The 17,356-nt window shown below is 32.7% G+C and overlaps 1 long non-coding RNA gene across 1 annotated transcript; it reads right to left on the bottom strand.

The window, feature by feature from the left end:
- Positions 1–2,823: 2,823 nt before the first annotated feature.
- On the bottom strand, positions 2,824–16,978 carry LOC143074708 (uncharacterized). The gene is made up of 3 exons (XR_012978021.1): positions 16,866–16,978; positions 7,619–8,071; positions 2,824–3,427 (listed from the first exon to the last, which is right to left on the bottom strand). It is a non-coding gene; the product is annotated as an uncharacterized LOC143074708 (long non-coding RNA).
- Positions 16,979–17,356: the final 378 nt, after the last annotated feature.

Genomic DNA, 17,356 nt, shown 5'->3' with positions numbered 1-17,356 from the left:
ACCTGATATCACTGCAAAATTCTGGTTGATTCTGCTATGTCGTTTTTATGTATTATATCCCTTTGTTTTATGAGTTTTTTATGCTTCCTTTTTATGGGTGGTTTGGTTGGGGGAGGGCATTTTACGCTCGTTTTTATTTATATATTTCAACAGCTTACTTCTGTTGTTATTGTCAAGGGTCCCCTTTTTATATTACGTTTAAAATGACAGCTTTTAGTCGAACGGCCAGTACCTGTGTCTTATTGGCATCGAACAACTATTGTATATTCAGTATTGTCAACGGTTGCCATTACTGGTGCAGGATCTGCTTACCCTACTGGAGTACCTGATATCACTGCAAAATCCTAGTTGATTCTGCTTTGTCGTTTTTATGTATTATATCCCTTTGTTTTATGAGTTTTTAACGCTTCCTTTTTATGAGTGGTTTGGTTGGGGGAGGGCATTTTACGCTCGTTTTTATCAATGTATTTCAACAGCTTACTTATGTTGTTATTGTCAAGGGTCCCCTTTTTATATTACGTTTAAAGTGACAGCTTTTAGTCGAACGGCCACTACCTGTGTCTTATTGGCATATTGTATATGCAGTATTGTCAATATTTGTATAATATACAATTTACTCTAAAAGTAATCCTGATGAAAGAATCTATTTTTAAATTTTGATAAAAAAAAACCTCCCCTTTGGAATAACTTAACATTTATCAATTATATTGCATTATACACATGTATACCAAGTCGTATTGGGACACTTCATAGTGCGTTTTTGCTTTATTAGTGTGTATAACATGAACATTGATTACATTGTTAGACATATTGTTAAACTGCAATTATTTAATTTTGGATGTAACGCGTCTTCTGATTGGCTGACGTTATTTTGTTATTAGCCCATAGACATAATTTAGTCATGTGACCATGCCGTCATCAACGTTTTTTCATGGTTTTCTACGGCTTAAAATGGAATTTAGAATTGAATTATAAGAAAGGACAGTAATATTTTTTTCTGTCTATTCGAAATAACATAAAAAATGTGGTGCACACTGTTAAATAACCCGCTACGCGTGTTATTCAGTATGCACCACATTTTTTATGTTATTTCTTCATAGACAGAAAAAATATTACAGTCATTCCTTAAATGTTGACATATTGCAGTAATGACAACTAACTGAACTAAAACATTAAGCATTATTATCATCACATGTTGTTTTAGATAAGTAGATTTGTCAAATAATTTCCTATTTAGATTTCTAGTGAATAACAATAGACATTATATCATAGGTTTACTCAACTTGACAAAATTGTATTTGAAATTATGTTACAAATCAAACTGAATGCAAGAACGGAAATAGAGGATGGATTTCATAATAAATATTTGGGTATAAAAAAAAACGTACAATTCAAATTGGACAAACAAATTTTAAATGAAATAAAGGTGTTTCTCTGATTATATATAACAACCTTTTGGTCGACGCACTGCTAGTGGACGTTTCCCCCGTCAGAATTACCAGCCTAGTAGTAGTATAACTCGTATGCTGACACGATCTATTATTTAAGCGACCAATCTTTGAAAATTAGCTGTCTAAATAAATGTAAAAAGTCTTTCAAAATATTTTCTTTAAAGAATACAACTAGTTTATAAAAGTTGCTAATGTAAGATGTCACAGAAGCAAGGGATCGAATTCCCGCTGCTGGAAAAAATACAATTTGCTAACGCAAATTTGAACAATGACATTGTTGGGCTAACTTTGGGAAGAATTACATATGTGTAAAGACATCTAGTCTAATCTAAGTGTATTGATGTATGATAAATTGATGAATATGAACAAAAGGAGATACGATTAAAACAGCATTGAACCGAACAACATTTAAGTAACGTCTACTAAAACTCCAATATTAAAGAAAAAACAATTTAAAAGTAACACATAAAACTAAAACTATCAAAAAATCGTTTTTAAGATTTTATTCAAGTGACTTCGTCAATAATTAGCAGTTTTCTCTTCTGACATGTCTGATGATATCTTAATTTTACCATTTTCATGATTTTAATATAAACATAAAGAATCGAAAACATATTAGATACTTAAGAAGTTTTTAAAGAAATCATAACTGGTCCAATATCAGTATTGTTTAACTATGCATGAAAATCATTATTGTGGTGAAAACCAGGTGGAAATACTCCTTTCCAAAGTTTCAGTTATAATTTCACTCTACTTTGTTTTCAGTCCAATTCCTCCACAATCCTCTAAACCGTCAAATGTATTCACTATTTCACAAACATAAATAAACTTGATTGAATGAATTGAAAGAATTTTTTTTATTATTCGGAATAAGTAATATGCATCTTCATGATGAGAACACGATTAAAGTTATCACAATTTGATTCTCTAAAACGGGAACGAATGTCTTGAATAGCAGGAATTTTATCTATCACTTAAAAATGACGAACATTTTGTAGGAAAATATTTTTTTCTTGCAACAGGTCACCTGAAGTTTCCTTAAATAGTTGTTGCAATGGTGCAACAACGTGTAGTTAATATTTTGCATCCAGATCTCCTTACACTATTTCGACTGGAGGAGACGCTTATATATACATTCCTCAAAACAAAAATGACACACTTTTCATCTCTTTTGGATTGCATAACAAATTGTTAAATAGATACTGACAAATGATATCACCGTGATTATTTCATATTATCGATGCTCATCTCTCATAAAGCGCATAACTAATTTTATCATTGGTTAATTATGTCGAAAAGTTTGAAAATGTTCTGATATAACAAGATGGGATATCAAATTACCAAACATCAACAAATAACCCTCTTACAAGTACAAAGTATTTCGTTATATCCGTATAATCCCTCTACTTATATTCAACCCTGCTCAATCACTTTCACTAATATGATTCATATCGCTATCTTAATGTACATATAACTATTACAAAAGTAATATGCTACTGAAATAAAACAAAATTACAAGAAATATAAAGAAATATAAAGAACCAGAAAAGACAATTATGTAACGCCTTTAAGATACACAAATTGTATAAAAACAAAGTGTGAAGTTTGTATGACTCTGATATATAGGTAGTTCAAATATTTCCCTTAAATTTTTTCTCCGTTTTTCGATTTAAAATATCTTCAGCACTTGGAAATATAACACGGGTTATATAGTTCTCAAGGTAACTTTCGAAAAATTGGAGATATGATTTCGCCGTCTGGATCAACTTCATCGGTGAACACGCGGCACACATGCGCAGTATTGTCATAATGGAAAGCTTCGCATTCGTCATCCTTGTAACATCGGGATAGGCAGTCGTCCTCTGAGTTAACCTTAACAGACATGTTCATAATAAAAGCTGGACATTGCGTTCTAAGTGTATAACGTTTACAACTGTCACAATGAGTAACTTTACATGATGTGTCCTCTTTGTATTCTAAAATATAAATAAAACTGGAGTAACTATAGTGTTTAGCATAAACTACTTTAAATGCTACTAATTACACGATACTCCCGAATACATTTCCCATGTTTCGAACTAATCAGATATGAGTATAATGCATGTGTAATGGAAAATGGGAGTCACTTTTCATATTTTTTTCCATTTTCTTATCATTTGACTTGTGTGGACTGAACATTCTTTTCCCATGTATATTATTTGTTATCTTGGTATAATCAGGGGTGTACAGAATTTTACACCGGTGTGGAAAATTCATACACCCTGCGGCTCAGCCTACGGGTGTATGCATTTTCAACTCCGTTGTCAAATTTCGTACACACCAAGATAACGAATTAATTTTTTACGAAGCGTTCTTATACTCATTTTAAAACTGAGATGTAAACTGAAAAATGCTGATAAAGAATTTCCAGTGCAAAATTTTTTCAACACTGATGTTGCTGCGTATTGCAAAAACCTTTCTTCCTTTCTTTTCTGGAAATTTGGAATTTTTTGTGTTTTTTTATTCTTGAGGAAACAATTTTTTGTTCACTATTTAATGTCCTTAAATTTATTTATCATCTATTTTCTATTTTTAAATTTTTGAAAACAAATTTTGCATTTTCATTTTTTTCTTTTCTTGATTTTGCCAACATTTTTATTTATTTTTAGAACTTTTGGCAAACTTTTATTTATCCCCGGGTGAACAAGGGTGGTGTATTATTTACACCCGAGTAATTGACCAATTTGAAGGATTTTTGCTGCATAAGAAATAGATATTTTGCATAAGCACTGCATGGTGTTACTGTTGATAAATTCATACTGGGTTCGAATCCAATAAAGGCACAATATAAATGCGTAGGTGCAAAAAATGCAATACATCATTGTAAGGCGAAATTCAAGTCGAAAAAAGTATATTGTTGTGTAAACATCATCATCCGTTTAGTAGATGTACTGCATATATAAATGTTAGTTTACCAACACTATGTTATATTCAGAAAAAATAAAAGCACTATACTTATAAATCTCATAGCTCTCTATAAAAAGTCTTGCATAAACTACTTTTAATGCCACTAGTAATTAGATACGCCCGGACAACTTTCCTCGAATTAATCAGATAGGAGTATAATCCATTTGTTATCGCACATGTGTTTTATTCAAGTTAAAGTCATTTGTTAGTCGGGCTTATTTTTGTAGTAAACATCAGATGAATCAAAATTGAAACACGTTCTGTCGCAAATTACAACTGTATAATATATGCCTGAAAAGTCCAAACAGCCCTTTTATTTATTTATTATTATGGTACATCTGTGTAAAAATTATATCGCTTTACATGATGCCTTTTTATAACAATACAATCTAGCATTTACATAAAAATATGCGAATTGACTGTATTATAGGATGGCTACCGGATTATCAATAAGGTAACGACTTTAACTTTGCAAACTTTATATACCTTCCACTCACAGATGGGTTTATTTTCAAGCTTTTAGGTAATCGTTATAATTTTATTCTATGTTTAAACTTTTGTTTACAACACTTTATATAGTTATATGGACTGTATTTCAAAATATCTTCTGATCCTTTATAATTTTTTTTTAAAAGAACACGTTATAGTTTTAATGCTTCCGATGCGCTTTTCTGAATCCACCTTCATGCAAAATATACAAAAAATAATAAATATGTCTGAAAAAATGTAAACAATAAAATAATGGATCTTGAACGGATTTCAATCTCTCAGAATATACACCTTATTATTGAAGCCTGATTTTTATAAGGTCGATGTGGTCGAATGGTGCGATATGATCTTTGTATGTGCTGTCGTCATTGATGCTATAAAAAAATAGCCACATAAGTAAAACGACCCTCCTGTGCTGTCGAGACCCCATTAGAACACGCATTTTGCCAGCTTCAAAAATATAATTTAATTTCTACCGCTGATTAGACATGATGTTAAAAAATTTACACACGAATAATAAATATAGTTTTAACTTTATAAAGATATAATCCAGAAGGGGATACATATTGTAAGGTTTATCGTATATTTTGATATTTATACGTCTTTTTTTTCTAAGCTACATTTAATCGATTGTAACGTTGCATTGTCATTATGGACAGTATCCATTAATCCGTATATATCTCGAATGAATTGGAAACGACTGAAAGACATTTTATTGATGGATTGACATTTTAGTGACATTTTGCGATGGTTGTTTATCTAATTCAATAGGTGTAAAAATCATTGTATTTTCATTTTTTTTCTTTTTATCATTTGACTTGTGAACATACAATTTTACGATATATATATATATATTTGGAAGCACAGTACATGTGATGCTGTTGACAATTTAACGGTTTTGTTTGAATCCAATAAGAAAACATTATTAATGTATAGGTGCAAAAAATGCAATTCCACTATTGTAAGGCTAATTTCAAGTTGAAAAATTATATTGTTGTGAAAACTCTGAATAGCAATTGCCCAAGCCACCAAAGATATCATAGAGTTGTTACAAGAACAAATATATATATAAAACAATAGTTAAGACTACCTGACGATCAACATCCTCATCCCGTGTATTAGACTGCATATCAAAGTGTTGTCTGCTCTTTGGTCGGGTTGTTGTCTCTTTGACATATTCCCAATTTCCATTCTCAATTTTATTTAACAACACGTTTGTGTAAGCTTGGTTAATCCAGTATTGTATGATTTAAAAAAGAAAATCAACTTTGAAAAGATAATACTAAAGTATCATAATAAAATTTAGATTCAACAATTTTAAGAGTCTATCCATAAGCAGATTTACATTGAGTTTGTTCATTTCAGGTAATGCTTACTTCCAAGTATAAGAGTTTAAAACCCCAAATAAAACCTTTCGATGCATGATTTTCCTCCAAACTATTCTGTAGATAAACATGTGTCTTAGTCTATGGTTAGAAAATAGATAATTCCTTTAGGATGTTATTGTCTTTCTTTTAAGAAATTAACACGAATTTGGGAGTATTTCAAAGCATGGTTAAATTTGGGTGACAATAAATCTAATAACAAGAATGTGTCCATAGTACACGGATGCCCCACTGGCAATATCATTTTCTATGTTCCGTGGACCGTGAAATTGGGACCAAAACTCTAATTTGGCATTAACATTAGAAAGATCATATCATAGGAAACATATGTTCAAAGTTTCAAGTTGATAGGATTTTAACTTCATCGGACGGACGGATACACAGATCAAAAAACATAATGCCCATCCACTAGTGTAGGTGGGACATAACAATTAAGATTGATAGCTTATTGAAAACATCATTGAAAGATGAAAATTTTAAACATAGTCTTCTTCAATATGTTCTCAATCTAGGAATTTTCACCAATACTGCATTTATTTGTATGTTCGAATGATAGTAAGTTAGCCTGGTATCTTTGAGAGTTTCTTAATTAATCATATCAAACTCAGACTAAACTAATACTGAACAAGGACACCACATAAGTATTTCTTTTGAAATAAGATAATAATGTTGTTAGGACTTTAGTTACTAGCACAGTAAAACCTGTCTTATGTAAACCGAACCTGTATACTGTGGATTCATTTATTTTCGTGGGTATTAATTTTCGTGGATTAAAGAAAACTTGCATATTCGTGGATATTTAATGTCGTGGTTTTGACGAAGTTTTCATACAAGCCTATAGGAAATTTGTCATTCGTTGAATATTTAATTTCGTGGTTCTCCTATACCCACGAACTCCACGAAAATTGGTACTCAACGAATAATAATGAATCCACAGTAAACTGAAGTCTTTTATATGGATTAATGTTAAACATTCATGACAGGGAAATAACGCACAATCAAACAAAAATTCTTAACCAGATCCCAATGTTCAGGAATTTGAGAAATTAAAAAAAAATGGAACCATCTTTGGAAAAATATAAGATTCAGGTTAGATAAAGGAGATACGAAAAATATCAACTCATAAGTTGACATGGCAAAAAAGAAAGGGACAAAAAAACAAACAAACAACAGTATACAAAACACAACATAGAAAACTAAAGACTGGGCAACGTGGACCCAACCAAAAACTAGGGGTAGTCTCAGATGCTCCGGAAGGGTTACCAGATCCTGCTTTACATGTGGAACCCGTCGTGTTGCTCATGTAAGTATAAACCCAGTGGTAATTCTTAACTTAGAGAATCATACCAGCGCCTTGATATATCCACCAATATCTATGTGTTACTCTACTGACAGCAACATAACGGATTCTAAATGGACAAGGATCAGTATATTCCATGATAACATTTTTAGAAACGATACTAGAAAATCCAACTTGTATTTTACCATTGTACCATCCGATCCAAAAACTATTCCAAGGTCTGGCTGTCGTGACGTGTTTAACTTTTGCCACTTGTTCTGATTTACCGTTGAAGTTCTTATATAAATTAAATGATATTGTTGATGTCAAGGTATTAACATCTCCAAGAAATATAGTATAATTTATCCTGTGTTCATTTGTTGTAGGGCTTAGGATAACGAATCCTTCTTCATAAAAGTATATACCAATGACATTGACACCGTATTGCAAAGCAGTAAAACTGTCCTGTCCAGTATTTGAATTATGTGCAAGGGATCCAGTTGTAGAAATATCGAAGAAACCTGAATTAAAAAGTAAAACAATAACTTGAAATATAATTATTATTTTAAAAAAATTAAGGAAACATTCGTAACTCATAAAAGGCATTAACTTATTTGGCTTGATTGGTTCCGTACTTCATAATTGCATTAAAAGAATAAACGCCCCTAATTGGGGAACCCCTTAATCTCTCATTAGAACATACGGATCCAAGTTCTTTTGTTTACCCAAGGGATTCATAGGGGTGATAGGCATGTTTTGTAGATAATTGTCTTATGTTGAATAACTCTAGATGTCCCATTGGTTACTCTCCTATTGACATTACATGATATACCCAACATCTCATTTAATTGATATCATTACTTTAATTGTATATATTGCAATCATTGGACGTAGAATAAAAGCACTTTTCAGATATAAGTACATCCTTTTATGACTTTGAACATGTTTAAATAAATTCCCGCATGCTCACAGATTATTTGATTATCCAGCCATGTTAACAAAATCGAACACTACTCAAATAAACAAAACATAAATATGTGTCATTGTTTTTTTTTTTTTTTTTTGGTTTTGTGGTAGAGTACGTAGTGAGTAAAAGAGAGGCGACAGATACCGAAGGGACATTAAGAAAAAGTAAAATCACAAAGACACTGAACTCAGAGGAAAATCTAATCAGAGAGTCCATAATCACATGACAAAATCAAATGGCAAAACACATCAAAAACGAATGGACATGAACTGTCATATTCCTGACTTGGTACAGGCATTTTCAAATGTAGAAAATGGTGGATAACTCATAAGTAGAAAACAAACTAACAATGACATGGCTGAAAAAGAAAAAAAATACCAACAGACATCCAGACAAATAACAGTACACAAAACACAACAGTAACTGTGGTCAAGAAAAATCTGAAGAATAAAAATCAAATTGTCACTATTCTCAGTCAAGTTATGTTTTCAAGGTACCTCATTCGTCTATCATTAACTACATTATATTTAAATAAATACATTTGCTACTAATACAAAGATTCAAACGCTCTTTATGTATAATATTAGTCTTTCCCATTTTTTTAAGCAATGGACAAATGATACGTTTGTACAGGCAATCAGACACTAGCCATTTAAAAAAAGGTTCCAGAATTCATTTTAAAAATGTACAGGCAATCAGACACTTAGTCTATGCTGTTTGAAAAAAAGGTTCAAGAATTCATTTAAAAAATTGGTCAGTTGATCCCTTCTAAAATTTCATTAGGGATTTTGTCTGTTCCAATTGCTTTCGTGTTTTTCAAGGTCAATTGACGCATTTATTTTTCTTCTATGAAATCGACTCATCATCTTTCGTTATGCCCATGATGTCCTTTTCTTCAGGTCTATCCTAATTATCTAGTTCTTGATTCAGAAGTAAATTCAAATTCTGCAGTCGCGCTATATATTGGCCACTGACGTGAACAATATCGCTATAAAAACAATTTAAAATACTCATCGTTCCACCATTGAAAAATATATGAGAGATAGTGATGCACTAATGCATCATATAAATTTTCAGACGGTTGTAAAGAGTTATTTTCGTGCAACGTGTTTTCCCATTTTTATTTCACGTGCATCCATGAAAAGTGTTCGTTATTCACTGTGTTTCGTGAAATCGGTAAAAACGATCAACGTGCAAGAAATTATTAATTGTTCGTTCATCGTGAAATGACAATTTTATTTCGTGTTCGTCCGTGTCCCCCTTTACGCCCCTCTTTTCATAGTCGATATTGAAGAATCGTGTGATGTTCATCCTTTGCATTTAGCCTGTGCATTTAGAGTTTGCGTTCCTCTTGCCGTAAGCTATTGTCAAATTGTCTTCTCTGTGATTTGATTATGATTCTATAGGTTCCTCTTCCTTTTAGTTGATCTCTTCAATTCAAATTTTCAAAAAATCTTTTTTATTTCTTTCAGCATGACATATAGCCCAAGTTAGGGCTCACCTTACTTTTTTGTAATAATTCTTTATAGTAGAGGGAAAATGGGAATTGATATAATTTGATGCCCGTGAAATAAAATTACACAACTGTCTCGGGTTAGGGGAGGATTTAGTGCTCACGTTCTGTTTGTACCTGTCCCAAGTCGGGTGTCTATACGACAGAGGTCGACCTTAAGCTTGGTTCATATCAGTCATATTTGTTTTTCGTTCACTAATTTGTTCTAAATTAGGTAGTTAGTTTACTCGTTTGAACTGTTTCATACCTTTCATGTCGGCGTTTTAAAGCCGACTATACGGTATGAGTTTATCTCTTTGTTGAAGGTCGTACGGTGACCTATAATTGCTTATTTCAACTTTGTTCTAACTCCGTTAGATCGTTGTCTCATTTTTATATCGATTTTAATGTCTGTTAATTGAATCAATTAAAAAACAATAATGACTTGATTGGTATACCAATGCTATGAATAAATAATTTAATTTTGGATGTAACACGTCTTCTGATTGGCGGACGTTATTTTGTTATGAGCCCACGGACATCATTTAGTCATGTAACCGTGACGTCATCAACGTTTTTTCATGGTTTTCTACGGTTTAAAATGGAAATTAGAATTAAATTATAAGAAATGACTGTAATATTTTTTCTGTCTATTCGAAATAACATAAAAAAAATGTGGTGCACACAGTTATATAACCCACTATGCGCGTTATTCAGTGTGCACCAAATTTTTAATGTTATTTCTTCATAGACAGAAAAAATATTACAGTCATTCCTTAAATGAAGATATGTACAAATGAGACAGCATTCCAGCGATAAAATATGGAAATTTCAACACAAGATTTACGTGAAATAAAGTCCATCAAAATTTGATCAAGTAAAGTCATTTCAAGTGATATTTAATAGTGTGTCTTTTTATGGTGTTATAATACAGGTATTACGTAGTTTGTTGACCGGCGTATTGATATTTGTATGCATGTATTAGTCATAAGTATGTTAAATATTTAAGATGTTATTTTTGGCTGATGTTTGTTGTTGCCCGTAATACTGAAGTTCGCGTAGAAATGTTTCGACAATACTGGCACTTATACAAAGAAGATGTGGTATGATTTCCAATGAGACAAATGTCCACAAGAGACCAAAATGACACAGACATTAACAACTAAAGGTCACCGCACGGCCTTCAACAGTGAGCAAAGCTCATACCGCATAGTCAGCCACTGAATTACAGGTCGGGCAACTGCACACTTTCGATACACCATCGCATTTCAGAGACGTGCATCAATGTCGGAACCAGATCGACGGTTGCTCAACAAATGGGAATCCAATCTTACGTCATAATTGATAAAAAAAATAATTAAAATTGACGGCAAATAACGATTCCCCTTTTCAAAGTCTATTTCCCTTGGGTTAAGTGATAATATAATAAACACAAAATGATTAAAACATTGTGAATACTGTAATGTAATATTTGAGGTCGATTAGAGGAGATTTTGTTCTCTTTTTTGTTTAATTCATGACGTTGAAGTTTCAATTCAATTGGAGGTTACAAATTTTTGAACATCAATTTCAGACTGTTACCGCAAAGAGAACGCCGAATTGTTTACAGAACGTCGATTAGAGAGCGGACTTCGATTATAGAGTAGACGTTGATTCGAATACTGTGGATTCATTTATTTTCGTGGGTATCAATTTTCGTGGATTGAGAAAAACTTGCATATTCGTGGATATTTAATTTCGTGGTTTTGCTGAAGTCTACATACAAACCTATAGAAAAATTATCATTCGTTGAATATTTAATTTCGTCGTTTGACTGTGCCCACGAAATCCACGAAAATTGGTATCCAACGAATAATAATGAATCCACAGTATAACGTACAGCCAATGGGATGCAAACCAAACATAAAATGTGGACCGGAAAAAAGTTACCGCGGCGTTAATTCATTTGCACTTCGTGAAAACGCCACGTTTATTCTGCTATAACCTCATTTTTTTGGTAGACAGAAAAATTCAAGTTTACTTACGCGTTAAGGTGAAAACGGGGTGTTTTCTAATTTTTTTAAAAGTAAACGCACACTATTAAATATCAATTGAAATGAATCTTTTGAAAAACTTAGGTTTTTCTACCTCAGACATAGATTACCTTAGCTGTTTTTTGGCAAAACTTTTAGGTATTTTGGTTCTCAATGCTCTTCAACTTCGTACTTTATTTGGCCTTTTTAACTTTTTTGGTTTCGAGCTTCACTGATAAGTCTTTTGTAGACGAAACGCGCGTCTGGTGTATATACTAAATTTAGTCCTGGTATCTATGATGAGTTCATTTACTCCCTGTACAAAACGCGCGTTAACACATTTTGTGCTGGTATCCTGCATACATTAATTAACCAATCACATGACCAAATTGGGAATAATTCATTTTCTATTAACAGATTAAAAGATTTGTGAATGTATGAAAAGAAATGTTTTTGATAATAATTTTAATGTAAAAGTAAACAGGTAACGATCGAATAGGACAGACTAACATTAGAATGTTAGAATAATTGTACATTGCGGTGATCAGTGTTCCGACCCGTGATCGATTATGGCACTTTCAACTGTCCATGTTGTATCTCCCTGGCTCAACAAGTTTTATTTTCTACTTTAAAGTAATAGAAGACTTTAGGCTAACTTTAATACAACAGTGTTGTTTTTTACAAAAAAACGTAAAATCTTATTATTTTATAATAACTATTATTTCAGATGGCAACAAACGACAAGCAGTACCCTATAATATAATTTCCCTGCTTGGAACAGGCAAAATTTTAGTATTAAAGAATAATTTTTAAACCTTTAAGTAACACGAGTGTCACTGATAAGTAGACATAACACGCGTCTTGTGTACAGATTTTATTTTATCCTGGTGTCTATATATAAGGAGTTTAATGCTGAGTTCACACGTAATTCGAATTCGATTCGCATTAACTAATTCTAATTCGATTCGCATGAACTAATTCTAATTCGAATTACAATGCGCGTAAAATTCGCTTTACTGTCCAAACGACGTTAACTTTTACTTCGTATTGATAAAAGCGTACTTCTAATGCGAATTAGTCAATTCGAATTCGATTCGAATTAAAATAGGAGTGTGTGAACGCAAATAGCGAATTCGATTCGCATTCGATTCGAATTCAATTAGAATTAAACGTACGTGTGAACGAGGCATAATATTATAATTTTCATATGAATATTTCATCAAAGTTGATGAAATTATAAAAAATACAAATCATCAACTATACCTTGTTTCTAATTTATTAGCAACAATCAAGTTTCATCCATATTGTTAGATTCGAGCGCCACTGACGAGTTTTTAAGAGAGGGACGAAAGATACCAAAGGGACAGTCAAACTCATAAATCTAAAACAAACTGACAACGCCATTGCTAAATATGAAAAGGACAAACAAACAACAGCACACACGACACAACACAGAAAACTCACGAATAAACAACACGAACCCCACCAAATAACTAGGGATGATCTCAGGTGCTCCGGAAGGGTAAGTAGATCCTCCTCCACATGTGGCACCCGTCGTGTTGCTTATGTGATAACAAATCCGGCAAATAGTCTAATTCGGTAGGTCACTTTCATGAAAGGGAAGGGGATTGTAGTTACGACGTAAGAAACATATCCGATATCATTTGTGAAACGGTTATTCCATAACGGTCAACCAACTCGTGATGGCGTCCGCAAAATTTTGAAGGGATGATTTCAACTTCACCATTTGGAACTCTTGGTTTAATAGCTTCCTTGTGAGCAGCAACCCTCTATCAAGAAAATTATGATAGGAAATGCAAGCACGGGAATATCGTAACAATTGGGAGATATATACCCCGTATGCAGGTGCGGCTGGAATGTTGCTACTTAGAAATGGAAAGTTCACAATTGGAAAGCTGAAATCATCTCTTTTGTCGTAAAGTTTTGTTTTCAACCGACCCACATTGTCAATTTCTAGATGTAAGTCAAGATATAAGGCTGACTTAACTGTATCTGTAGTATCCTTTATCTCTAGTTCGATGGGATAGATGCGTTCCACATAGTCACCAAATTTTGAATTATTTAGTGAAAGAACATCATCTATATAGCGGAAAGTAGAGTTAAAGGATATTGCTAACTTCTTATCTTTCTTCCTAAGAAGTTCCTGCATGAAGTCAGCCTCATAATAATAAAGAAACAAGTCGGCAAGTAGAGGGGAACAAATGTAATGACTTTAACCGCGCGTAACGTAACGCTATACTGTGGTGTTCTATATGTAACGTCACATCCTAGTAACTTTGTTATGGGTTCTTGTATAGATTTTAATACACGTTCCACATGTTATATTTGTTGTCTTGTAAATGCCTAAGTTATTTCATTGGCGACGAGGATGGGATGGTAGAAGATATAATAGGGCGATGCTATGAATGCAAGGTAACGACAAAAGAACATAGACAAGAACCCATAGACAAAAGAACGAGGTATCCAGTTGTTGAACAAACAAAAACTACAACAACTCGCGCAACAATTGAAAAATTGAGAGGTATATTTTCAACCCATGGAATTCCAGAAAAGATAGAAACAGACAATGGATCATCATTTAGCTCAAATGAATTTTCGAACTTTGCAACTGAAATGGGATTTTATCACCATAAGATTACACCACTACATCCGAGAGCAAATGGCGAGGCAGAGAATTTTATGAAGTTATTAAACAAAACGGAACAAATAGCACATATGAAAGGTAATCACAGTAACGATGCGATTCAGGATATGTTAATGGGATATAGATCAACACCACACCCAGCAACAGGATTTACACCGTATGCAGCATTAATAAACAGAGATGTGAGGACTAAATTAGACTACGTAAGGAACAAAAATGAAACTGAAAACATGAATAAGGAGATTACAGAAAGAGACAAGGAATACAAACAACAGTTTTTGAATAAACATTCACAGAAAAAGAAGTACAGAGAACATTCATTTAAAATCAGTGACCATGTTTTATTCAAGCAAGAGAAACGGAATAAATGGTCAACTGCATATGAACTTGAACCGTATATCATATACAAAATATCCGGATCAAGCATAGGAGCTCAGCGAAAGTCAGACGGAAGAAAAGTGTTTCGTGACTCTTCACACTTCAAACTCGCTAATAACATTGACATTCCGAACTCAAATGGTAAATGGCGAGATAGAATTTTAATGCACACTAAACCGAATGGAGACAAACACATGGTTGCACCAGGAAGAAGAGAGATGCCGAACCGAACCAAAAGAGCACCTGCTAGATTTAGAGACTTTGTGGTCTGATTTTAAATATGGACTGTAATTATCGAATATGATATCATAAGTGAAATATGGACTGTAATTATCAAAAATAGATATCATAAGTGAAATATGGACTGTAAAATTTAAACTTTTATTTTTGAACATTAATTTATTTAATACCACTTTATTTGAAATGAAGATCAGAACTTTTGAAGAAATGGAGAAATGTAATGACTTTAACCGCGCGTAACGTAACGCTATACTGTGGTGTTCTATATGTAACGTCACATCCTAGTAACTTTGTTATGGGTTCTTGTATAGATTTTAATACACGTTCCACATGTTATATTTGTTGTCTTGTAAATGCCTAAGTTATTTCAACAGTTTGTTCCCATTTGAATGCCGACAGTCAAAAAAACACGTCCTCCGAATGTAACATATATGTTGTCAATCAAGAAATCAAGCATCTTGATAATATCAGTTTCAGAGAATTTTTTGTTTGAATCAGAGTGATCCTTTACAAAGTAGGATTTATTCCTCCCTAAGACAAGATACTTGTATTTAAGTTGGCCATTCTTTTTTATGAAGAAAAGCAATACCAACTCTTTCAAGTTGTCTTTTAGTTTGGAATGTGGCATACTTGTGTAAAGAGTAGAAAAGTCAAATGTTTTAATACTGTTACAAGATGAAAGAGAGTTAGATTGTATATACTCTAAAAGATCTTTGGAATTTTTGAAGTATCCACATCTGATTCACGCCCCCTCTAAAATAGACAGTTTCACAATAACTTTGAAGTTCGTCTTTGATTGCTGATAAAATAGATGTTAATAATTGCTCAAATCAAACAGTTAGACAACGAAATCAATAACGAAGATGAAACACCACCCACAACCCCTCGGTTTTTGGTGGGATTCGTGTTGTTCAGTCTTTGTTTTGTATGCGGTTAGTCTTGATATTTTTTTTCAGTTCTTCCCATGGCATTATCAGTTTATTTTTTTCTTATGACTTTGAATTTCTCTTTTTCTATCTTTCGCCTCACTCTCTTGAATAACATTGAAATCCAAATAAGGAATGACTGTAATACTTTTTCTGTCTATGAAGAAATAACATAAAAAAAATTTGGTGCACACTGAATAACGCGCGTAGCGGGTTATTTTACAGTGTGCACCATATTTTTTTATGTTATTTCGAATAGACAGAAAAAAATATTACAGTCATTTCTTATAATTTAATTCTTAATTCCATTTTAAACCGTAGAAAACCATGAAAAAACGTTGGTGACGTCACGGTCACATGACTAAATTATGTCTATGGGCTCATAAACAATAACGTCAGCCATTCAGAAGACGCGTTACATCCAAAATTAAATTATAAACAAATCTAAAAAGTTGAGTCAAATCTAAGGTCATAATCTATACCTGGTGTTAGAAAGCCTTAGTGGTATCAACACGATTTTAACATTAAATTAACAGTTAATTTACAGAGGTACACGTAACAGCAACCGATAATAAAATTCGTTTTGAGCAACAATCTTATGGTATTCAAATTGTAAAAAGAGTTAAATTGCTCACCTGTGGCAACCCGACCGTTGGCAAACCTTAGAAATAGAAGTGAAAGCAGGACACTGCTCATATCCATTGTGTAGTTAACTTAACTGCCTGGAAGATTGTTGAAAACACGTTGTTGGTACTGTGTACTTAAATGCTATAACTTGTTAGGCAGTTTAAAATTTTACCTTTCGAAATGTTGAAAATGTTTGAATTATTAATTCAGCGTTACTATCAATATTAGTTCAGTAACTGTTTATTATGTAAGCATTGTCTCCAAATCTATTCAAACTGTATGGTGACGTGTGTTGATGCTATTGTTTTGAAAATGTGTTATATTAAATCATAATGAGATAAACATGCAATTGATATGAATACAAGGAGAACTTTATAATTATGAGGTATACGTCAATGAGACACCACCCCATAGACACAAAAATCAATAGATATCTCGTCTAAAACATCAGCATTGGTCTTCAACATTAGAATGTGTCTTTACACGTGTCAAAACCCTA

Source organism: Mytilus galloprovincialis, chromosome 5, assembly GCF_965363235.1.
Source record: "Mytilus galloprovincialis chromosome 5, xbMytGall1.hap1.1, whole genome shotgun sequence".
Taxonomy (NCBI): domain Eukaryota; kingdom Metazoa; phylum Mollusca; class Bivalvia; order Mytilida; family Mytilidae; genus Mytilus; species Mytilus galloprovincialis.
The sequence above is the reverse complement of the archived record's forward strand: the minus strand, read 5'-3'. Positions and strand labels throughout refer to the sequence as shown.